Source organism: Diceros bicornis, chromosome 7 (assembly GCF_020826845.1).
Source record: "Diceros bicornis minor isolate mBicDic1 chromosome 7, mDicBic1.mat.cur, whole genome shotgun sequence".
Classification (NCBI taxonomy): domain Eukaryota; kingdom Metazoa; phylum Chordata; class Mammalia; order Perissodactyla; family Rhinocerotidae; genus Diceros; species Diceros bicornis.
In genome coordinates, this window is record NC_080746.1 from 3696448 (window position 1) to 3722564 (window position 26117).

Consider the following 26117-nt stretch of genomic DNA (forward strand, 5'->3'; position numbering starts at 1 on the left):
CAATACTTAGGAGAAGGAAAAAGAAAGGCAGATTTCCATTCAGGCGTCTATTTGTTAAGGAGGGGAAGTTTCTCCAGAGTCTCCCTCGAACTTCCCCTCAGATCCTGCTAACGAAGATTTGCTGACCTGCCCATGCCCTGCCTAACTGCCAGGAAGGCGCAGAAAGTGACCTTCTGGTATTTGAGCCTCTTTAGAGGAACACGGCCTCTGTCAGACAGAAGGAATGTTGTTGGTGGTGGTGGGAACAGCTACTGAGTAGGTGAGCAACAACGTCAGCCTGATGACACGTGGAAGTTACATAAAGAACATCTGCAAATATGAAAAATTGCTGCACGACAGACTGCATATAAAGCTCCTAGTAACTTAATATGTTTTTGAGTTCTCATTACATTTCTAAAATAAAGTAAGACAAAAAGAGATCCAAACTTAAAAATCATTGTCGTTCCTGGGCCTACATCCTATTGCTTGCTTCAAGAGAGGGATCATACATTGGACAGATTGATAGAGTATTAGATCTAGACCTAGATGATTGTTTAGTCCTGCTTCCTCATCTCTAAAGATATCCAGACCAGGTTCCAGAAAATTAAACCACTTTTTTCCACTATAACTCAACTTTTTAGTGAGGATTAACTGGACCATACACTCAGGACTGCAACACAAAATCCCAACTCAGCTTTACATGCAATTAATAATATAATACTCTCTTAATTTTATATGAGATTTTCTGCAGAGCAGCTCATGTTCAAAGAGGAACATTTTCCCGGAGATCTCAGTGGTTTTAAGACCCATGCAATTGTGTTTGGGGATTCAGTAGAATTTTTAACTGTGAGAGAGAAACGCTACCCACAAGTATTGCAGTAAGGAGCAGTCTTTCAGATCAATCTTTGGGTGTGGAATTGGGATTGAGTAATTATTTACAGGCCCTCCTACCTCTAAACATCTGTAAACACTGTGAAAATCCAGATTCTCCTGTCTAAACCATGCGATCTTCTTATTTTTCAATATAAAAAAACTCACCCTGTCGTCGTAAAATGAAAACTGGTATAGATTAGTGAAGTCCTAAGAATGCTTAATTTATTTCCCATCCACTTTCTCACATCCCTTGTTCTTGAGGGAAAAAAAACAAAAACAAAAACAAAACTTTAGTCGAATGCTGATAAGGCTCAGGAATGATTGATGGCTCATATGAAAAGTTCTCTTTGAAGCACATGATTTAGAAAGAACAGTGACTCATTTTTTTCTTCCAATATACTTTGTCATGAATTTTTTCTTTCTAAAATAGGGTTTTATTTAAAAGAATAAAAGCAAGAATTCATAATGTATGTCTTGCCTTGCAGAGAAATTTGACAAAAAAATAAAAATTTTGTTGACCAAACTCTAGCTGTCAGATATACTAATCTATTGTCTTGACAAAATCAATTTCAAGGAAGATCTCAGATTGTGCTGTCATCAAAATTGATTGTATCAAACAAGATAATCTTTGCTGTTGACAAGCAGCACTTTCTTACAATTCCTAGCATTTCTTCCATTCAATCTACCCCACTGCCCTTGGAAGCCAAGAAAGGTTGTAAGAAAATTATGAACATAAGTCATCACTTAGAATCTACCCAACAAAAACAAGTCCCAGGAGGTTGAACTTGAATTAGCAGCTTTCAGACCACAGGAAATGAAAGCTGAAATGGTAAATTTATAAAGCTACATGTTGAAAATAGACCCCCAGAATACAAGATGTCTATTGTTTGAAGCAATAAGTGCAAATGAGACCTGCCTTTGCATGCACAATTGGGCATATGCTTCCATAAATCCATGATTGGGTATGCAAATGAGTATTTTGTGCACCCAGTTACCTGTTTGCTATCTTCATATTTTTGGGGTCGATGTAAGTGCTTTTATTATTTTTTTTAATAAAATTATTCTAAATTGTCTGTGGATGAATGATGCTTTGGAAAATTGTTATTTCCTTAGAGTTAAGATTTAAACAAACCTCTCTGAAACCTTTCAGTGAATGGATCTGTGTTAGTAAAGTGAAATGTGGAATTAAAGCAATTATCTGGGTGAGTCAAGTTAAACGTACCAAGATGCATACATTATTCTGCACATTATTCTTGCATTTTAGGTAGAAGAAAGGGCCTAGATTGTCCAGTGCACGTAGCTTTGCACTTCACGTAGCCAGTCTGGCAACACCACCACTGGGGCCTGGGAAGGCAAGGCAGCTGCAGCCGCTTCTTAGAATATAATCTGGCCTAGAGAAGTGGATCCATTGCCCGACAGTGACTGTATGTCCAAGCAAATAAGCTTTCCATCTAATGCATCCTGACTTGTATGTATTCCAGCTTTTCTCAGAAAAGAAATAGGGAATGTGATGATGGACTAAATTAAGGTTACAAAACTGTGAGTGGAGAGGCAAAAATCTCTGAATAATTTTCTTGACGCTGTATTCAACCCCCTCAGGACCCATGGTGATAAAGCACTGAAGATTTATTTTAATGTGTAAGAACCCCACTCTGTTCCTCTGGGAGATGGTAAAGAAGACATTAGGAGGCTCAAGGATAGTTTATATTTATCAGGTAAAGTGCTGTCTGCTCACTAATAAGCTTCATAAGTATTTTTCTTTTCCTGAAAAGAATTGAAAAAAGATCCAATTTTACAATCTAAAAAGAAAAAAGGAAAGAAAAAAAAGAACCAATTTTCAAAGATTCTAATACCTTAGTACAAAATCTAACTGAATTACTAGCTGCCTTCTTGGCGAGACTGCTTGAATATCATTTACGTAATCCTGGCTTCATCAACACAGCACTAACTAGGCAAGCATTTCAGCACCCAGATAGATGACTAGGTCAGGACCATGCTATATATTTATACGTGTCTTATCTCTGTAGTTGTTAAACCTGGAGAAAGAATCAGATTTTTTTTCAACTGGATTTGAAGCTGATTTTTTCTTGCGACTCTATCTGGGTGAAAATCTCAGTCTACAAGATGTACAAAATAGTCTCTTTAATGATGTGCCTGCTTCCTTCCTATTTCTGCTTTTCTCTAATCTTAGCAGATAAGTCCTTCTTAAGTTTCATTATTGAGAACAGTCCACCTCCATATTTTATGCCTAATTCTATCTTAAGTGGGAGAAATATCTGGGCTCATATGCTAGCCTTTCTCTGAGTTAATATCAAGTCAGCCTGGCTGATAGGGCTGTTCAGGACTTGGAAAACTGAATCTTTCAGCAGCTATAGTTACTACCCCTGAGCCTTAACTTCAAAAGGAATTTAGCCCATAGCCTTAGTTGCCCATGTTCAGCAGATTTGCATCCCTGACATTTGCTTCCAGGTCTCTTGATGCTGAATTTTATTATTTTAACCTGTTACTACTTCTAGACTGACATCTTAGGTTTTAGCCTTTGCTTGGATCATTGTTTATGATATTTAACTTCCACCTGCCATTTTCCCTCTTAAATAAGTGATTGATTGATTGATTTCCTCATATCTCCAGAGGCATTTATTAAGTGGCTTTTAGGTTCCAGGCCAGTATTAGGAGCTAGCAATACACAGGTCAGACAGGCACTGCCTGCATGTAACGTGCCTGCATCTAGATTTGTAGTGATTGGTCAGATACCAATGTTTAGAGTCAGGCTCTTCCAGGATTCGTAGGTTGACCTGGACTGACAGCCTGCTCTGCCATAGTGTGCCATCAGCTGAGTCTTGTTCAGGTAGTCCACGGCTTTGGGGGAATTATAATCTGGTTTGGAGATTAGGAGAGTTCACTTTATTGGAGCAGCTACTTCTGTCCCACCCACTTCATTGGACCTGATGTTGGAGAAGGGCATGGGTCTTGGGTGCTAATGTTACGGGAGCCTAAAGTGAAGAGTGCCGTGAAGAAGCATGAACTTCTACCTTAGTTTTCTATAAGGGGCACTAAGCAGAGTAATGTAGAGTTAGATATCAACTGGGATTGTTTTTCTTAAGAAAACAAAATAGCAGACAGAGTGTGATATGGGATAGATGATGCTCAGTCACTCAGCAAACATTGACAGAATGTCTCCCATTGGTCTGTCATGGACTAAGGGCTTAGGAATACAGACATTTTAAAAAGCCCTATCCTTGGGTTACTAACAATGTAGTGAGGGAGATAGAAACATGCAGTTATACTACCAGGTTCAAAGGCCTTTGATCCACGTGAGTGCTTCCGTCTATACAAGGCCTTGTCAAGCTAAGAGAATACAATGGTCAGGCAGGTTATAAGCCACTTTTTTTGTATTGTAGGAATACCAATTTCCCAGGTTGATCTAGTGTACATTAATATAGATCTTGTAACTCCTATGTTCACACTTCTACATTTAATATATTTAATAGAAATCACTATGGCTGGTAACAGAAAGAAAAGTCATGTTCTGTAACTTTTTGTCAAGAGCTATATTTCAGTAGTGCAAGCTATGAATTTTCTTATCAATTTGTGCATCCAGTGTGCATCCACACAGCCAGTGTGTATCTATAAAAATCTAGTCAACTGTATAATGATTGGGTGGGTTTCCTTTTGCTGCTCAAGGCCTTCTTTTAACAAGAATATTTTTATATCCAATTTTAAAACATGCTGCAATTCATGTCTTCAAAGATGAAAGTTGAACGACATGGTAAGTACCACAACACATTTTATTGAGTGTAGGTAGAATTACTCTGGGTTGGTCAATGTCCTAGAAAAAATGTTCTAAGTGATCTCTTTATTTCTACCCAGCCAGGTGTCAAGGAACCAGGTAGCCATAAACACACCTACCTCTTTAAGTGCCGTCATTGACTCTTCTTCTTCAGCACTTCGCTTTCATAGCACTTGCAATTGTGGCGTTCGTCATCAACAATCTACTTGCTTTTTTGTTTTGGCTGCTCATCTTCTTCTCGCTCCTGGAACATAGACTTTGCCTAAGGTTATTTTTTCTATAGGCTCTGTTCCTAAAACTAATAATAGCTTACAGTTATTGAGTGTTTGCAATGAACTTTGTAAGTACTTTGCATGTATTACATCATTTAATCTTCACATCAATTCTTTGAGGACAATACCATTATTAGCCCTACTTTAAAGATGAGCAAACCAAAAGCTTAGAGAGATGAAGCAATTTCCCAAGATTCTGCCATTAATAAAATGGCAGAGTAAGGACTCATGCAAGTTCTGATGGACTCTATAACTGGTGATCTTTTTCCCTATAACAATTCACTGAGAGCTCACAAATATCATCTTCCTAGAGCCTGAGCAGAAGCTAGTAGTCCTCTTATTCTTTTAAATTTGTTCTTTGTGACCTATCTCGTCTACTCTATCCTACACCATAAACACAATTTAAAAAAAAGGTAAGCTCCTTGAAGCCCAAAGATTTTTTTCCCCATTTTTAAAAGTCTTTGTAGAATCTAGCTCTTCTTTAAATAAAGTATATGTACAGTATTCATATGTGCAATAAATTTTTCATATTTTAATTTGAATTGAACACTCCAGCTAATCAGCCCCTTGGCAATAACAACTGTCAAACTCTCAGTGCAGTGATGAAAGTTAGGAAATGCTTGTTAAGGTAATCAGATTTAAAACAGATAAAGATGTAAATCTCAATATATCATTGGACTTTACAGTTTATGAAAATGAACAAATAGTTTCCATATACCTAATTTCTCTTAGATATAACCTCTAGCTTTTAAGATCTCTAATCAAATTTTATTTGGAAAATACCTGTCCTATTATCAATGCCATTCTGAAGATTTTACCTTTATAGATCGAATTTGAAGGCAAGATTTTTTTCTCTATTCATCCCAATTAAATAGATTCATATGTGTAAAGGCCTTCCTCTATTTTTTTCAAGAATTCAACATTTCAGGTAGACCTTGTCCTAAAGAAGCATATCATTCGTGGTGAGAAAGCAAGAGTTACGAATAAAATAGTAAGACAAATACACAAACAAATATAATGTAAGAAAAGATCAGCGCAAAGGAGCAGCAGGGCCAGAGAGGAAAAGGTCACTGCTGCCAGCTGCTATGTAATCTTGAGCAAGTCCAATTTCTTTAGGCTTCAGTTTTAAAAGATGTTAAAGGAAGAGCATGGCTAGGAGTCACTCAGAATTCTTGTAACCCAAAAACAGTATGACTTTGATGACTGAGTTTCATCGAGGAAGTGGAGTTTGTGTTGGGGAAAATCAGATGGGAGGACGGAGGGAGAGGAGGGGTGTTCAGAGGAAAGAAACAGAGAGAGCAAGTTAGGCAGGTAGAAAAACACATCTTTGTGTAGGAAGCACAGCAGATCAGTTCAGCTGGTTGAACAGAGGGTCTTTGAGGAGGGCAGTGGGAGGTAAGGAATGGGAAAGTTGCTTAGGATCATATGTTGGAGGGCTTGAATGCCTTTTTTCTACTTGGGCACAGTCATGGAATACAACCTCGATTTTATCAGGTCTATTTTGAAGTTAAACTGTGTTGATTTTGTTGACTAGTGATGGGATACTAGATGGAAAACTTGTGTTTGGTAACACGCTTTACTTCTAAAAATAAGCAACAGAAAAGAATTCAGCAAACACATCAGTGCACCCCCAGAAGAGGTTTCAGGAGACTTCCCGTTCTTACATTCCATGCAAGCATACCCACATACCACACGCCACCAGAAATTCCACCAACAACCATCCTTTGGTTTCCTAGAATCTTTTTGTCCAGCTATTCTACATGCCTTGGTAATATTAACTATTTCTATTTTTCTGAAGTGAAAAATATCTATTCTCTAAATTCAATGCAAGGTATTATATGCTCTCTTTCCAGCCCCAGAAAAGGCTTTTATCTTTGTTTATCTTTCAGCATTTGCAGACACTCCTAACTAAGATTTGTTATACAAGGAAGTAAGACAAACACCCAGGATTCCAATATCTATTTCCTTGACTTCTTTACAAATTTTAGGAACAGTTTCAACAGTTCAGCAGAGAAGATTCCCAAGAGAGTTCTCTTAAAAGTGAATGCTTAGGTACATAAAATCAATTAGCTGTTTTGTTTTGTTTTGTATGCATGTTTTGAGTTTATGCAGTTCTTGCAACACCCTGAAAATGTAGCTGTCTTTGGGGTTTACAGGAATTGATCCAAGGTTCAATGAAGATGCCCTGATTTACATTCTTGAACAGTGAGCTCCTCCTTTTGTAAAACGGTATGTATCTTGTATGTAAACTGGCAAAGTTTTACCCAATGTGCTTTTTTTTTTTTTTCAAAGAGCAGGATTACAATGTCTTTTGCTTTTCTCCAGGATAATAGCCCTTGGCCGGGTCTTAGAGGCTCTTCAGGAGGCCTAGATGTGCATAAAGTGGAACATCCCTGAGCAGCAGTTCACCTCATGCCTTTGCCTCTAAGAAAAGGGGATTATTTTTCTCCAATTTCTTTTCATCAGTTCTGCCCAGTCTAATTTTAAATGACCCTTTTGGAAATGGATATCATCCAGGAGTAAGCTTCTAAATACATTGCTTAGAGATTTCCTCTATCTATCTTCTTCTTGGCTGTCCAGAATGAGCTGAGGTTGTGCCTTGAAACCCATGAGAAGCCACTTCTGATGCATTTATGGCTCTCCAGGGGCAGAATTTCCTACACGAGGAACAGCAAAGAATGGGAGACCAGATAGAAGAAGTCAACCATCTACCAAGACTGCGCTGGGCCCTACGCAAACACACGTCTGCTCTGGCTGCGAGGCGGTGCTTTCTTAGCTTCATCTCATCAGGATGGCCTACAGGCCCTCAGCTTTCCCAGGGATCGTTAGTTTCTGGCTGTACTTGCTTTGGCTCCTGAAGTCTCTGCCTTTGCTGTGACCACTCATTCCCAATATCACTCATCTTATCTAGTGTTTGTCTTCTGCCCTTGCCCGTTAGCAACTCCCAACTCCCAGTCTCTGTTACACTCTCCCCCCCAACATCTCCCCAGTTCTGATGGACGCGGCATGATTGAATCAGCACATTGAGGAAATTCTCAGGATAAATCAAATCTCAGAATCTGCTACTTATGTCAAGCTTGAGTAAAATAAAATGAGGTGGGTTAGCTCAGTTCGCCACATTACTTGGAGCACAAGACTGAAAACTGTGTTCATTTATCTGGCTAGAATCGGTTATTTATATCACAAACTTGTACTTAATAAGTGCCAGTTCATTCTGGAGTGCACAAAGAATTCATGTAGAAAGTTGGTACCCCAAGGTTTTTCAAAAGAAAAAGATTTTTGGATGTGGACAACACATTTTATTTTCTAGATAATTTAATGTCCAAAAGTTCTTCCTGAACTGCAGCCTAAATCCTTCTTGATGGAATATAAATCAATCCAATTAATGCTTCTTTTGCCATCAGTTAACATTTAAAGAGCTGGCCACCGTATCCTTTAATAGCCATAGAGAAACTTGGAGGAAGTAATTATACAACTTTTTGATAGAATAAATAATCCAATGTTGAGGTCAAAAATTCTGGCTGCAGTTTTTCTGCTTCCATGAAAGCGGACTCTTCACTCTGCATACGCAGTACATCTCCTTTCCCCATCCTGGCCCCCAGACACTGGGTCGCCTTCGCACCTGGGGCGCTGGCCTCCTCAGTAAGCAGGTAAACAGCAGCACCTGTGGCGGTGTTCAGAGGTGTCCTTTTGGAGGACAATAAATTAGAGGCTGCAGACAAATCCCGACAAATGGTTAATCAGTGTCCCTGCTCCTGTTTTCCATGTCACTCATTTCTGATCAATGGATGTATTGAGTTCTTGCCTGGACATCTTTCTACAAAGCCCCTGTCTTCCTTTCCAGCCTTATGTCCCACTACACCCTTGAATGTAATTTATGCCAATGAGACTAGTCTACTTGGTACTTCCTCAAAGGAGTCTTGTGATATCCTTCTCCGGCTTTGTACAGCCTGTGGTATGCCTCCTCCCGTCGCTATTGTAAATAAGCCTCGACCTTGAGTTGGGTGACCAACTCATCAAGGTTTGCCCAGGACTTTCCCAGTTTTAGCACCCAAGTCTCCCATCCTGGGAAACCCTTCAATGCAGACAGTCGGTTATTCCAGCCTTGACACATTACTGGTTCCTCCAATTAAATTGCTGTCTTACTCTCATTTGAATCTGTAGAGCACTTGGTTTTTATCTTGTAACACTGTTCATTCTCCACTTGAAATTGTAGTCCTCTCCTTCCCCTGCACACACCTCCATTACAATATAAATACTTTGAGGGAATTTTTCCTTTCATTAATATAACATGTAGATTTTAAGTGCCTACTGCATGTTTTGTCATAAGGTAAAAAGCCTTATTCTCAAGTAACTTAAAGTCTATTTGGCAAGAGAAGAAAAAGCAACAACAATACCATATGGTTATTAGCCATCTATGTTATGAGAACATTCTGGGAAAAAGGGCTATAGGGATTCAGTGGAGGACATGATTATTTCCAGTTAAGGTTATCATGGGAGGCTGTGTGGAGAAGGGATTTGAGCTGAATCGCAGTGGATTTAGGTTAGGGAAATAGATGGGGGGACATTCCAGGTGAAGAGACCAGCAGATTCAGAGCATGCATGCTCACTTTTCTGTCCTCCCTTGGGCTAAATCTAGGGCCCAAAATTACTCAGTTATGTTTGTCTAATTAAAATGAACACCTGACATTGTTAGAAACTGCAACTGCCCCTATTAGAAATGATCACAGATTCAAACTTATCATGTGAAAACAGATGAGCTAGGGCTTCAGACAAGCCCAGAGAAACACCATGGAGTTCTTCTAATTAAAATCAGAACCTAATTTTCAGGTGATTTCTTAGCTATGCAGCTGGAACTAAAGTAAATCTTGAGTCTCTTGCAGGAGGGTAGCAGGAAGAGAGAAGCCATCTCTCACCTGCCGTGGGCCTTTAACTGGGAAATCTCCTCTGAGGTATAAATGAGATCAAAGAACAGAGCCATAGGGAAGACAGAAAAATCATCTTAAATACAAAGTGATCAAACCACTTTAATTTTCTATGTACAGTGTTTTTCTTTCCAGTGACTCAAAGAGGTTGAGGTTGATAGCTTCTTACAGGACAGATCACAAATTTGAAGTCATATTTTGCATTTGAGAAGTAATTAAACATTTGTAAAATGACAGTTTTCAAATGAAATGTCTGGCCAGTGTCTCCTTCAGAGATAATGATGTGGTTTCTTTGGCTGCAAGTAATGACACAGATGGCAGGGCCTCTCCTCGCCCTGCTCCATTCCCAGGTGGCAGTCCTCAACGGCGGTCACTGCAGTGCTGCTCTCTCTGAGCTTCTTTTCCCAGAGTGCTCTTTGGTAGTCAGCTCTCCCTTGAGACAGCGTGATAGGCACACCTGCACTTTACCATAATTTCAAGCCCTTACTTGCAGTGGGCTTTGTTATAAATAATGCCATCAGTGGAGAGTGGAAGCCTGGAATTGTGCCGCTGAAGGATCAAACTGACAGACCTTTTATCTACCACCTTGTTTGGGGAAAATTTTAGTTAAAGGCAGTTACAAGGCAAGGGAGTTACAACCAGATATGTTTCGTATAGAAGATTTACTGTTTCTTCAGTGCTTTTGGCAGAGTTGCCTAACTGATCTTAAGCAATAGCTAAGAAATCCTCCTTGATGCTAGCACTGTGTAATATTGTTGAGCAGGGGGCTTGAGGGTGTGTTCTTTGGTATACCTAAGCTAGTTTATAATTCCGCTGGGTGCCAGTACAAGAAGCGTTATTTGAAACTGAGATATTGAGTAGCTGATTCTCATGCACATGCATGGGTGCCTCATTCACGCGGAGCTGATATAGCATTTTCCTTGTAAAATTTATTTTAAAAATGTTAATTCAACCTAATCTGAACTCATAAGGACAAAAACTATTTTATGTGATGGTTACTACAGAAACAGACAAACGTCAGTATAAGGAGAAGAATAATTTCTGGGATTGATATTTATTTTTTGTTTATTCTCATCAGTCAAAGTAAATTTGAGCACCTTCCATGTACCCTGTACTGTGCCAGGACCAGACAGTTCCAGGGCATTGAATAGCTGAGGGCAGGCTACATCTAAACAAATGCAATGATGATGCAGCATTAACACAGAAGTATGAATGGAAGGGTGATTGCTACTATATACTAGTACAGAAGAGGGAGCGATTAACTATGCCCAAGACACAAAGGAAGATTTCCTGAATAACGTGGCATTCTGACTGACTCTTTAAAGGAAAAGTAGGAATTGAGCCATAAAGGAGGAGTATGAGATAAAGGTGGTAGTAAAGGTATGCTGGGCATACAACAGTCTGGGCAAAGCCTTAGAGGCCTGAATATTTATATCCTGGTGAGTAATTGTGGATTGTTTGGTGTGGCTCTGCCATAGGGAGTAGGAGGGTAGACAGAGGAAGAAATGGGGCTAGAAATGTTAACTGGGCCTGCCATGAATCGTTCATGAAGCTCTGGTAGAAAGAGGACGGCCTTGAAAGTTAGACAATAGTTGCTCTAAGACCCTTGACAAGTTGCCAAACCTTTCTGATTTTCAGTTTCTTTAAAGTGGACATGAGACCAATAATAAAACTTATTTTGTTACATCACTGGATTAAATTCCTGGCACAAAGTAGGCAGTCCTAAGTGTTAGTTCTCTTTGGCACCCTTAACTCCTATGGTATTCATGTAAAGGTTAGAGTTTATTCTGCCTGCAGCAAGGAGACAGCGAGGAACCTGAATCAGAGAAGTCACAGGGTTAGCTCTTGGCTTATAAAAAGAAATCACTCTCACACTGGTGTGAAAGAAGGGTCGTGTTCCAGTGAGACAGGAGGCAGGGAGACCAGTTGGAAGCCTGTAGCAATATTCTACAAAAGAACTATAAAGGGCTTGAGCCAAGGCTGTAGTGGTGGTAATGACAAGAAATAAAAAGATTCCAGACATATGAGAATTCACGACAAAATGGAGATCTATAATGGAAAAATCAAGGATGATGTGGTTATTCCGCAGTGATCAAAGGAACTCCCTGGAGTAATCTTGCACATTCCTTTAGAATGCCTAGACACCTCCTGAGCACCAGGCAGCCCTTAGGAGGGCCCAGGAAACTCCAGGGCTGGTTTCCAGGAGTCCACCCACTGATAAAGGGTAGTTGACTCCCCAGGGGCTCTAGTGTGACATTATTATCATTGATTATTTCTGCTGCAAATCATATTTGAAAAGAGTGACATAATCATTTTTTATTAATTCTCCTTAACAACAAGATGCCCAGCTAGATCACCCAGCATTATCAGCAAAGCTGGAACTAACCTCCTAGAGTCTGGGTTCAACCAACTAACCTCCTCTCTATTACTCGGGCTTTATGAAGCAAGTACCATAAAGCCTTACTTAGGTAAAATCAAGACAGCAAGCTGCAGTGGCAGGGTTTGAACAGCCTCCAACATTAGGAGGAAATACAAATAGCAGTCCCTCATCCCTGGACTGGTCAGAATTATAAAAAAGACATGTGGCATTGTGTCTCTGAGCAGAATGCGGATCTGGAGATGCAAGGAGCTGGCTACTTATTCACAGTACGTATAGATCCACAATGGCTTATACAAGTCAAACAGATAGAATGTGTTTGAACATATGCTTCCTGCCAGGCACTGTGGTCCATGCTTTATATACAATTGATTTATTTAACCCTTCTGATAAGTCTTTATTTAATCCTTCTGGTTATGCCATCAATAGTGTTGATTCATATAAAAGGAAACTGGAACTTAGAGAGATCAGAGAAGTTACCTAAGATCACACAACTAATGAGATCATAGAGCCAGAGCGGGCACCCAGGTCTGACTCTAGAATCCATGTCCTTCACTGCTGCACAATGTGTCCTCAGTTTCAGAAAGCAAGCAGTTCAAGGATGTGTCTCTATTCCTTGTGTGATTAATGTACATAATTGTGAACTTCTATTACGGGTTCCTTATGATGAGCATCATAAGAATACTGGGATGCAGAGACAATGGACCTGACCCAATTCAATTTGGCCCAATCAGTATTTATTGAATCCTTCGTGCTGTTTGTGTAGGCAGTGTTGACCCTGCAGGAAGAGAAATTCATTGGGAAATATTCTGACCTCCATACTTTGTGCTTTAACAATCTAACAATCTAGAGAAAGATTAGCCCTAGAAGTATCCTCCAGATCACATGATGCCAGGCCTTTACAAGCTAGGTACCCCACCATCTCAGAGAACACCCTCCTCCCTGGCAACAATGAAAGAGGATAAGGGGTTGAATTGACTTGTAAGATATTCCACTTCTGTCATGTTATAACCGTCAAAACAATAATAACAACAGCAGCACGATATTAACAATAACAACTAGCATTTGTTGGGCATCTATTGGTGGTGAATCAAGCATTCTGCTGGTAACTTTAGTCTCTTACCTAATTAGTGATAGATTGGAATTAAAATTCAGGTCCGTCTGAAAACAAAATTGCATCACAAGTGAAAAAGTTACCCTTTTTCTCTAAGTTACAGCACACTTACCTATGGAAATAGCACCTGTTAGATGGAAACCCCGAGGAAGAAATTTCTGCAAACTGTCTCCCCAAAGCGGCTCTAAAAGTAACAGAAGTAATGAAATAAAGAGAGAGTCCTGCTCATTGACTTATCAATTCCAGTCCAAGTCCAAGGGATTTATCCTCACTTCAATTGCAGAATTTTCTTTTCGTTCCAGTTCTCAATGTATTTTTCTGTCTTCTTTTTCTCTAACTCCTAAGTTCAGGACTATCTCTTAATTGGCTCCTGGATGGAGCCAATTGATCCAGAAATGAGAAAGGGGAAACGCTTGGAGATTCATGTGATGATACTTCTAGGGTGGCTTCCCTTTATGTGGAGACAGAGGAAGGGGTGGTGGTGATGGCAGGCCTCCTGGGATCCGCCCTTCCAGGAAAAGCCTCTGACTCTGTGACTTCTCCCTCAAATTACAAAGCCAAATCAGGCAGTCATTATGCTGTGAAAGGAGATGCTCAGACAAATGCAGGGGAAGTAGGCGGTGAAGGTCTAAAAAAAGCAGGGTGGAGGTCAGGGAAGTCAGAGCCCGTCCGGGAGGTCTGAGACAGCTGCCATCATCAGAGCAGGAAGAGTGTCTCCCTAACAGGCAGTTTATAGGGCTGCTAATTGCCCATTTCTTTCTATATATCCGGCTTGAGCAAGTGCAATTCTGTCCAGAGAGAAACCCAAAGAGCTAAAGATGGATTTAGGAAGGCACAATAGATCCATAAAAGTAGATGAATAAATAAAGACATTAACTTTTAATGTAAATAGGACTGAAGCATTCTTATTCTTTTTTCTTGAAGATATAAGAGGAAATTCCTCCTGCCAATTTGAACAGCTTTAAAGTGTACTTGAGAGCACTTGGAAGAAGAAAAAGGACCCAAGTACCAGATAATATCTGCGTATAGGTGCCAAGGGTAACTCAAAATTGTTCACAGAACTGGAGAAGTACGCTGCTGCTCAAATAGCTGTAAACCTAATTAGAATTGAAAGAAAGCTAGTCACTGGCCAACTATGGACTTTGGCTTATTCGTTCACTCAACACACATTAAGATCTTCCTCTGTGTTAGGTGCTGATTATGCTCTGTAGATACAGAGATGAACAAGCCGTGCTGTGCTCTCAGGGAGCTTGTGGTCTAGGTGGAAGGTAGCAGACAGGTCCCTGTGGAGCACTGATTGAGACTGAGGGTATCCAGGAACAATCTCAACATTCTTTGGGACTGAGCTAAGTTGCAGCCAAGGCTGAGGGTCAGAGCAGCCAAGAAATCAAGGAAGTCCCCTGCTTAGTAGTAGTCATTCCTAAAACCATGGCAGCAAGTTATTTAGTTCCTCAAATGTGTTGACACTACTATATGTGCTTTTGTGTGCATTACCTCTAACCCATAATATGTTCCTATGATAGATCTTATTAAGCTTATTTTCTAGAGAGGATACTTAACTCAGAGAAGCTCAGTACCCTAACAAAGTCACACAGCTGGTGTATAACTGAGCTACGACCCTTTGTATTTTAACTTTAAATAGCACCCCCCATGACCACCATTCCAACCTTCTACACGCTAAGACCGGATTAATTTTTACTAAAACTCATTTCTTATAATAGTATTCTCACCACTTTCAAAGTATCCTTTTAAATGAATTCCCAGTTCCTTAGCTTAGAATTTAAGGCTCCACAGCACCAGGTTCTATGCTAGCATTTTGGTCTTACGTTCCATAAATGCTTTAATATACCTTGCACATCAATTAAACCAAACTACTTGTCATATCTGAAAACTTCATTAATTTGCCCACATCCATATTAATTAAAAAGGCTGTTGTTGCTGATTAAATGTGGGAGGCATAGAAGAAGAAGATGACAAAGTTGATTCTGCATTTTCAAGGCTGAGTGATTTAGAATGTTGGTGCCATCAAATAAAACAGGCAAGTCATGAGGAGGGGTGGTATGAGGGGAAAGGATAAATCTTGTTTTAATGTCTTGTTTGAATTGACAGTAGAGCATTCGGGAGAGCAGCCTGGCCTCCAGTTAGAAAATTAGCCCAAAGTTCAGAATGGTAGTCAGTACAGGAGTTAGGAGTTGGTTATTTTGGAATCTTTTGGTGATTTTGGAATCTTCCACAGGAAGTGATAGCTCAGCTATGGGGCTGAAGGAAGTGACCCAGGAGAAGTGAGTGAAATGAGAACAGAGAACCCCAGGCTGAATCTTGGGGGAAGCTCAAGGGCCTGTCAGGGTTAAGGGTGGACAGACAGATATAGGGGGAAATGAGAGAAAAACTCAAAGCAAAAGCACAGGTTTCTTCCAACATTTCTAGGAAAATAAATGCAAAGAAGCAAGGGAATATTTTGGTTCCTATACCAAGGCTCCTCAATTTGCCTTATTAATCTTAGAGACTTTCCTTAACTATTGAGGATGGAGGCAAGGAGCAAACATGCTACATGAATCTGAGCTCTTGCTCATCTTCACATTGTGGACCTTGCTTTTCAAATGAATATTTGGAAACATTCACTAACAAAAATGGCACTGGTGTCCCATGGTGAACACGATAAAGTCCCTGCCCTGGGGGAGGTTAATTTCTAGTGGATTATATCACTGGCAAGTTCAGTGATGGAGCCAGCACAAAGCATCACAGGTGTTAGATGAACTCTCTAAGGGAAGGATCTGGAGCTGGATCTTAAAGGATAAGTGTTGCTAAGTCTGGGCTGTAAGATGTGATTGATTTAATTAAGAAGGCATGATCAGATTAAAGAGATAATAAGCAGCACATGTGAGAGCACCTGCGAACAGTTCAGTGTGCTGGAATACAGCACAGCAGGCAGGATAACAGTCTTTTGGCATGCATGATATTGTTGAGAAGACCAGAGGCCAGGTTGTACACCATGCTAAGGAGTTTTTATTTTATCCTTCAGATGATAGGAATCCAGTGAAAAGGTTTTGTTTGTTTGTTTTTTGTGAGGAAGATCAGCTCTGAGCTAACATCTATTGCTAATCCTCCTCCTTTATTTCCCTTTTTCTCCCCAAAGCCCCAGTAGATAGTTGTATGTCGTAGTTGCACATCCTGCTAGTTGCCGTATGTGGGACGCCACCTCAGCATGGCCGGACAAGCGGTGCATCGGTGCGCGCCCAGGACCCGAACCCGGGCCACTAGTAGTGGAGCACACGCACTTAACTGCTAAGCCATGGGGCCAGCCCAGTGAAAAATTTTAAGTTGGGAAATTACAGAGTTCTCATTGTGTTTTAGGAAGATCTCTGGCAGATGGAGGATCTACTGGAGAATATGGAAACAGGGAGACATTTTAGGAAGCTACTGTAGTTGTCCAGGCAGGTGATCATAAGGGTTTGAACCAGAGTAGTGATGGTGGAGATAAAGAAGGATATATGGATTCCAGAACTCTTTTGGAGATGAAAGTGCTTGGCCTGGTGATAGATTTGATGTGGAGCCTGAGAGCCAGGGGCCATAGAAGACATGTGCTGGTCTATTTTGGGTGACTGAGGGGATTGTTGCACCAGCGACTGAAATGCAAGCACAGGAGAAGGGATTGGCTTGATATTAAGATATTAAGGTCAGTTTTAGATGTGTTGAATTTGAGATTCCTATAATACATCCGTAGCAAATACCTGGCAGATATGTGAATATACATATGTAAATCCTGGCAAAGTCTAGGCTGGACACATAGATTTAGCAAGAAGAGCACTGATCTGTGTGCAACAACATTTCTGTGGCAGCCAGAGAAAGAGCAGGCTGTGATGGAATAGAGGAGAATCTTTCAGAAAAAGTATAAACTTTGCACAAATTTCATAGAAGTAAGGAGAGCACAGCATTCCAAGAAGGAAAAGATTGTGATCCCAGATAGAGCAGAAACGTTCATTAAAAAGAGAATTGAATTAAGAAATCAAAATAGTCGGTGGTTCTCCATGATGCAACTCTCTTCCCTTCAGGACCTCAGTGTTAAACCGTGGGTTTAGGACAAGCTAGCAGGAGTGTCTTGCAGTCTAGCCATGATAAGGTTCCTACCACCCCTTTCACTGCATTTCTTCACTCTGAAGGACACTAAGATTGTCCTACATTTCATCACAGACTGGACTTAAGTTAGGTGGCACCAAAGTGCCCTTACTTAACAGATGTGGATGAATCCACAGGCACTGCCAGAGTCTTCACAGACAAGACCAATTTCAATGAAGTTGTAAGGCAGGGGGAAAATGTCTTAAAAGCAAGACACTAGGGACCCCACACAAAGGAGCAGGAAGGCATTGCCGTGTCTCTATTGTAGCAACTGCTGCTGATGATTATCCGGCATGCGTGAGGGAAGCAAACTCTTGCTTTCTGGCACTTAGAAACAAACATATTTTTTGTAGTAGTAAAATCCACACAGATATACCACGCTGCATATATTAACCTATGAGACCAAGCTATTTCTAGAATTTTGAAGGGGAAGAATTAAATATCTACTTCATGGGAGGTGTAGAATAAAAATCTTTAGGTTTGGGGAAGGTTTCTCTTTTTATTTCTTTGAAAATAACACATCCTGAGGGTGAGAATATATGATATAGATGGTAATTGCTTTTTTGCTGGAACTACATTTTCGTCCTCCTCCCTTTCGCCTCCAATATTAATTATCAGGACTGAAAATAGTCCATTGTGGCATGTGTGTGCCTCTGGGGGGCTTCTACAGAAATCTGACATCTGTGCAGGAGGCTCCGCTGAGATGTGTTTCTGTGAAGCTGTCTCTTGTTTGTGAATTCAGTAAACACTGGCATAGTGAATGCTCAAGTGTCTGTCTCTCACAACGGCTGTGAGTGGCAGCCTGTGAGAACAGTGTCTTTCTGAGCAGACATGACTCACAATGCCTGAAGGGAATAGGGAATGCATGGAATATTTATGCTTAAGAGCATTAATGAAGATAGAAAAATATTGATACAATAATATACCACAATGTAACGGTTGTTTGCAACCAAAAGGCTGTGGTCTTTTGTAGTTTCTCTTTTTGTATGTAGCTATAAACAGGTGTACCCCTTACACACCTCATTTGGAGGAAAAAAAATATAAGGAAACTTAAAAAACAGAAAATTCGTGAGTTGTTTACATCCATGGTCAATTAAGGTGTGGTTAGATGGATACTAGGAAAGTGTTCATGGACCAATACATATCTGCTGGAATTAGAGACTCACGGCTTTGCAATAAGCCTCTTCCTAAAAATACAACTATCACTACTGGTCAGATTATTCCTCACTTTGTAAGATTTAATTTCACCAGATATTCTTTAGTTATCTTTTTGGAATGAATGGTAGTTTCGAGGAGATGTAAGGTGAAGTGAAGAAGGGAGAGATAATTTGTAGCATGGAAACAGTGGTCATATTTCCTAATCAAGATGTGTTTTGACAAATGAGTGTATTGTTAGGAAAAGTAAGATTGATTACTTTAAAATTGGGTTATTCTTGAAAATCTGAGATGTACAGTCATGAAACTATGGGATGTACCTTGTCAAGAATTCTTAGATGGAATGTCAAAGTGGGGAGCTCTATACATCAGGGTGCAGATGAGAGCACACAGAAAGCTCTAGGAGGCAGGAATGAGGTCCAGGAGGAGGGAACAGTCCAGAAAAGGGAGGAGGCACGTCTAAGCAGAAGGAACGATTTTGCGATTGTACTCACATGCGCATAGTTTATGGACAGCTGTTCATGCTACAGATTTTTTGTTTTAATTTTTAACCCCAAATGGTCATTTCACAATCAATTCTTTTGATCAGCTTTCTGGATATTATTTAATTCCCTCATATTCCTTTAATATGTGTGTATATTACTGAAGACTGAAAAACAAATTTCATTAAAGTTAACCGTTTGATTCAACAGATATTTTCTGAGTACCTATTAAGTGTAAAAATGATACGTCACTGGGAATTACGGAGTATGATATGCATTTAAATATTGAGGAATTTCTCTGTTGTAGAAAACAATAACTGGAGTATTTATCTACTCTTATAATTTCTGATTTAATAGCTTATGAATTATCCGCTTTGAATTAAAAATAGATTTTAGTCCCACAGTATTTTCTTGCTGTCATGCATCATACATCAGGGTTGCTGGCTCTTCTTTCCATTTGGTGTCCATAGGAGTTGAAAATGGCCTTTGTTTTTAGCCTAAGGAAAACATAATTTGGAAGACAAATTTGTTGCAACAAAAAAATTTCTTACAATTCATCTCACACCAAATAAACTACAGCCACCCATCGTCTCGAATGGTAAGAGCAGACGCTCCACGTGGAGAGGCTGGGAAGACTTGCTGTGGCCTCCAGTCCTTCCACACTTATGCCTGTGGGAAGACTATTTCCTGAAGGTCGTCATGGTCGTCATTTACACCACCTTCAGGTTTGTAAATTGGAAGCTTAAAGACATCCACTCCCGTAGTGTCTCCACTGATCTCTGGACCAAGTGGTCAGATACCTTTATTGCTTAGAACAGAGAATCGTTAGACTTTTCCTCCTGGTCATTTAGGTTTTCCAAACAATGTTGTGGGAGCACCAGGGTTTGTTTACGGTACCTCAGAGGCTGCTGTAGTGCGTGTGGGGCAGAGCAGTTCAGGGAGAGACCACAAAACTGAGCTAGTGGGGTCTAGACCCTACATATGCTCCTTCCCTGAATTTAACTCTGACTAGAGGAAGTCTCTTATTTATTGTGTTCTGTATTTTCGAGAGCTCTATAAAATGTCATTTGAAGATAAAAAGTGATTCTTAGTTACGTAAGCTTGAAAGCCATTGATTGAGATTATCCATAAACACCTCTGAAAATAAACTTAATGTTCACCTAACAGGGAATGTTTGACTGTATCATGGCTCACGATTGCTATGGATATTATGCAGCAGAGAAAAAGGATGAAGGAGATCAACGTGCTGTTATATAGGAAGACATAGGAATAGTGTGAAGTTTTAAAAGGACAAGTTGCAAAACAATATTTAAAGTATGATCTCATTTGTGTAAAAATACATATAAATCAAGACTATAGACTCCTTTATGTACAGCTAGGTGCAGGCACTTTGTGGCTTCATTCAAGCTGACATTTTGGTAATGAGTGGGACCCTACAAAGCCTGTCTGGAAAAGTGAAGTGTGAGCCTGTCACTTTGGGTTTCCTTCTGGGTCGGAGACCTTTGGTTTGTGCTTGGCTCAGGGTTTGTATCTGCTGACTAGCAATAAAATTCATCACAGAAATAGAAAAGCTCCCTTCCTTAAATCTTGGTTCTGAGCTAAAGGAGAGAGAACAACCTCCCAAATATAAGGCAAGTTATACTGAAGAAAATCTTTTAAAAGGCTGGCTTTAGTATAAAAAAGAAACATAAACTACAAAATGCACTCAAATATCGACCAGACCATGGGAGAAAGAATATTAAGTGACTCAAATTTCAATTTATAAAAGGCGATCAATCAGGGAGTTATTTGTATCAAATTCAGAGGCAGACCATTCTCATTGCACTTCTCTCCATGGCCTCTCTAAGAAACAAATTATAGTGCAAATGTATTTTTTGGCACACCAAACATTACATACCAACTTATTCTTGATTAATATTACAACGTGTTGATGAAATTTTCTAAGCACTGCTTAGAGCTAAAATGAGAGAAGTTTTTTTTCTTAAATAAAATGTGTTGATACTTGTTTTCATGGTGACTATTAGTTGCATATTCAATTTCATGTTCATAGATATGGTGTGCTGGGAAATTATTTAGTGGGCAGAAATATTGAACTTCTACATGTCTCCCATACCTCAGCTTTCTTTTTTTAAATTTTATTCTATTTCAACAAATTTATTGAGAGCCTGCTATGTTCCAGGTAGCATGCAAGGATTAGAACGCAGTGATAATTTTTTTTAAAGCTATTTCCAAAATCAAGAAATTGATTGTCTAGTTGGTGAAATAGACACACACGCTAAAAATTGTGATAAAAAGTGAGGTATTATAACAGATGTTGGCACACAGTGATATGGGGAAAGAGGAGATCTGGACTGTGCACTCCACATGAGCAGAGACTGGGCTGGGATCTTCTTCACTTCCGTATCTCCAAGCCCCTAGCACAATGCTTCATACCTGGTGTTTGTTTAATAACCAGTTGTTGCATGAGAGAATGAAAGAAACCATGAATGAAGTGAGACTTGTTGGAGCAAGCTTCGTGGGAGATATGACCTTTAAGTTTGGTCTTGAAAGAAAAAGTAAAATGAGTAAGTGGTAAGGGAACAAGAAGTTATTCCAGGTAGAGACTTGAGTACATTAAAAATAAGTTCATGCTGGGGCCGGCCCGGTGGCGCAAGCGGTTAAGTGTGCGCGCTCCGCTGCGGCGGTCCGGGGTTCGCTGGTTCAGATCCCGGGCGCGCACCGCCGCACTGCTTGGTAAGCCATGCTGTGGCGGCGTCCCATATAAAGTGGAGGAAGATAGGCACAGATGTTAGCCCAGGGCCATCTTCCTCAGCAAACAAAAGAGGAGAATTGGCGGATGTTAGCTCAGGGCTGATCTCCTCACAAAAAAAAAAAAAAAAAAAGTTCATGCCAAATATATGGAATAAAAGACAACTATGCAGGGCCAGCCCAGTGGCATAGTGGTTAAGTTCGCGTGCTCCACTTCCACGGCCTGGGGTTCACAGGTTCTGATCATGGTCGTGGACCTATGCATCGCATATCCAGCCGTGCTGTGGCAGGCGTCCCACATATAAAGTAGAGGAAGATGGGCACGGATGTTAGCCCAGGGCTAATCTTCCTGAGCAAAAAGAGGGGGATTGGCAACAGATGTTAGCTCAGGGCTAATCTGCCTCACAACAGAAAAAGAAAAGAAAAGAAAAGAAAACTTTGCAACATTAAAATGCACATATTTAACATGTTAAATAGAACACACACATTTGCATATATGTAAAGCATATTTATATTATATTTGCTTTATCCTTATATGTTTTATCCAAATATATTGTATCCTATGTATACAAACTCAACAATTCTGCAGCAGTGACACCATCCGCTCTATATGACTGCCTGTGGTCAGGCTCTGCTTCATGTACTCTGCTAACAGCATTCACCTTCTCTCTTGTCACTGTGCTCCATGTAAACCTCATGCTTTGCAGGCCTTGCTATTAATCATTTATTTCAACAGTCACTATCAATACTCGCCACAAAACCTTTTAGGAGCTCAAAGCCCTGATTGGAATGTGATCTTTCCTTTCCTTTGTCTTGGTTCTGATAAAGTTTGGGGCTATTCTGAAGCTTATTAGCAGGAAGGAGTCAAGTATAAGAAGCCAGTAGGAGCCCTTGAATTATCACAGGGCAAAGATATATATGTGAGCCACATGTTGAAAGCTCTTAGAGATGGATTAAGTATAGTCTCTTCTAAGTGCCTTGATGTTATCCTCTTTTATTTCAGCTTTATTCACATTCAACAATGAGAAAATGTGCCTCTGTTATTAAATATCTTTGCGTATGGCATGTTATGCAAAGAAATAGTAATAATAAGCCCAAATCAAGCTGTGAAAGCTAGGCTGGCGGGACAAGTTGCTGGAAGAATAGAAGGGATAGCAGGTTAGACTTCACAGACCAAATGGCATATTGGTTCTTTCTCTTTCTTTGATTTTACATATTGTCAAACACTTCGAGTAGACATTTCTTGTGTTCTATATTTAGCCAAAGGATGGTGCCTCAATAATTATTAAATTTAGATTATTTATCTAGATTTAGATTCTAGTTCAATTCTGCGTCAGAGAGAAGAAGCGGGGTAGCGTGGAGGGGATGTGATACAGCTGTCGGAAGTTCAAGCGATTCAAAGGAGTATGCTGGAGACATCTGCGTGAGCAAAAGTACCGTCTGTGGCTCTATTACCCAGGAGGCGGGAGTTCAGCCTCTGGCTTCCTCTTAAGCCACCCAGTCCATTTACGGTGTAGCTATTTCAATGGGAAATCAGTTCCCTTGGATTCATTTTGCTTTAAACCAAATGCTACTTCTGCATACTTTGGGAAAGACAGATATGGTGCTTAGCACTTAAAAGTAAAGGAGATAGTTTCCTTAAGACTAGGAGCCCTCTTCAGTCTGGGTGATGTGTCTGATAATCACAGAAGCAAGAAACCTTCCTCCTCTCTTAGATATGTTGTCCCACGACCTGGCTCACACGTCTCTTTGGGGGTCAAACACAACATACACAATCCTTGACCCACAGAAGTTGTTACTCTGCCCCTTAAGGACTGCAGGAGGGGACGGGTATGGAAACTTACTCTGCTTCTTTGTCATTTCCTCTCTTTCTAGGTTGCTTTCTTACTGGCACCAACACAAAAGTTACCAGATGTTTTGCTTTCATAGAATAACTGTTGTGTAAGAACAAACCTGTAAAGCAGAACTCAAACTGCTAGTTTTTGTTAAAAAAGAAACAGAAGGAAGGGGGAGACACAAAGAAAGAAAGATATAGACAGAGGCAGACATATGTCTATTCAAGACTATCTGGTCTCTTAGGCATTTTTGTAATTGATACTCTGTACATGTGTAATAATTTTAATAATAGTAATAAAAATGCCCAAACTTTACTGTTTATTTAACTATGTGTTAGGCACTGTAATAAGTACTTTATAATCATTTTCTCGTTTAATGTGCACAACAACTCGGGCATAATATTATTATGCTGATGTTACGTATATGAAAATCCATTCTTAGGGAAGTTGAATCACTTGCTCATTGTCACAGGGCCAAGTGGTTGAGTCAGGACCATATCCAGATTTAACTGATTCCAAAGCCACTTCTCTTAATTATAACAATGCACCTACTCATTGAAATTGTAGCCAAATGCAATAGGGGGTGGGTACCTGTTAGGAAAAGCAGTATTTGATTCAAAGACAAATCAAATGATACATATGCTGTCCATGGCTCTTAGCTGATCCAATCTCCAACATTCCCTGGGAGAAACAACATAATGTAGCGTAGACACAGCCCAAGAAGCAAGCCAGCTCCAAAATGCTGTGGCTGATTCCTCTGCTCCATCCTATTGATGCTCAAAGCCTTAATATCCTAAGTGCTAGTGTTGATTTCCTCCAAGACCTTTAAATGTCATGGAAGGAAATTTCAGTTTTATTCTGGATGAACAGGTCCTAATTCTGTGGGGATCAGAGGGTTCTGTGGAGTCCATGTAATAATCTCATGCCCCATGTCCCCCAGATGCCTTTACCTTTTCAATACTGTACTTGCTTGTCTGTAGGCAGCTCCCAGAGCTGAAATAGGTCTCAGAATCTTCAGTTTTCATTAATGGAAACCTGCAATTCAGCAAAAAAAAAAAAAAAAAAAAAAGAAAGTAAAAGGGTTGTGATACAGACAGGTGCTAGAGAGAACCATCTGCTTGTTAATAACTTGCCCACAGATTTTCATGCAGCAGGATAGGGACACATTTATTATGCGATGCTGGGCCCCGTTCCATTTCACTATCATTTTTGTAGAAATATTATTACTTGCGCAATGTGCTATATTTTTTAATTTACTTTTTAAAATCCTCCTCTCCTGGATCATGTTCTCAATATCCTTTTCTCCTTCCTCCCCCACCTCCTCCTCCTGTTTCCTAACCCTCCTACAAACCACAGCACCACCTCAAACAGAAGCTATCCCCAAGAACAGTCTCTCAGTTCACTAAGAAACAAAACGCTGATAATATATAGTGAAAATGGTATTTTCCAATGCAGGTCAAAATTTATCGCAATGATTTCAAGGAAATTTTTTTCAATTTTGGTTTAATTTTGTATTATGAATACATATCTCGAAATAGATATAGCAGCTTCTATAAACTAGGGGTTGGGAAATCTGAGAGACAAGAAACATCACATGTAGTCCTGGCTCTGCCATTAGCTAGCAGTGTGGACTTAGGTTATCTGCAAAATGAGTGCATCAGACTAGGTTGATGGCTTGATTGATTCTTTCATTCAAGAAATTTTTATGCTCTGCCTTACAAGAGCCACACACTATGCTCAGTAGTAGCTGATAGAAGTCAAAGATATGGGTCTCATTCTCAAGGATTTCACTCACTAGAGGAAGAAGCAAACAATTGTAAAAGTGATGTATTAAGGGTTGTGATTGAAATATGTACAGAAGGCACAAAGCAGAATGGTTCAAAAATTCTTAGAGCTATTTTTCTTGTGTTGGGGTTTGTTGTAATGAGATTGTCCAACAGCAGGGCGGCAGAACCAGTCTTGGGTGTCTTTGATGACATGGTAACAATAGTGAAAGGGCAGTTCTTTTTATGATCCCATCATCTGACTAAAGAGAATACCCTCCTGGAGGATATGTTGACGTGCATCTAAAATGAAGGTTAGTTCACGAAGATCACACCCTGCATTATTTTCTCCAGACTCAACCAACTCAACTTGCACACCTTTTCTGGACTTGGCAATATACTTTGATATTCACCCATGACCCACAGAAACTCTTGAGTTAAACCAGCCCATCCCTTTGGAATCTTATGCTTTTTTATCTCTGGTCCTGGCTATGTGGTATCTTTTCCACATCTTGTATTCATTCGATTTTCTGAAATAAATATGATACTCATGATTTGACAAAGAATTTTTTGAATTAGAAATTTATAGATGTGAAAATTCTTGTAAGTGTTTTATTTTAGTTAATATAAATGGTAATTTTTAAATTATAAAACATATATCTCAATATATTTTTTAAATATACAAATA

General features: G+C 39.8%; 1 protein-coding gene and 1 long non-coding RNA gene across 2 annotated transcripts in view; one reads left to right on the top strand and one right to left on the bottom strand.

Annotated features, from left to right (window-relative positions):
- Window positions 1-26117, top strand: part of OPCML (opioid binding protein/cell adhesion molecule like) — a 473626-nt gene that overhangs the window by 292139 nt on the left and 155370 nt on the right. The gene's annotated exons all lie outside the window — the stretch shown is intronic.
- LOC131408245 (uncharacterized) overlaps window positions 1-26117 on the bottom strand; it is a 63175-nt gene that overhangs the window by 8332 nt on the left and 28726 nt on the right. The window contains exons 2-4 of the long non-coding RNA XR_009220736.1: window positions 24617-24701; window positions 13443-13514; window positions 4762-4886 (exon numbers count right to left, since the gene is read on the bottom strand). This is a non-coding gene — a long non-coding RNA (uncharacterized LOC131408245). The remainder of the gene's footprint in view (window positions 1-4761; window positions 4887-13442; window positions 13515-24616; window positions 24702-26117) is intronic.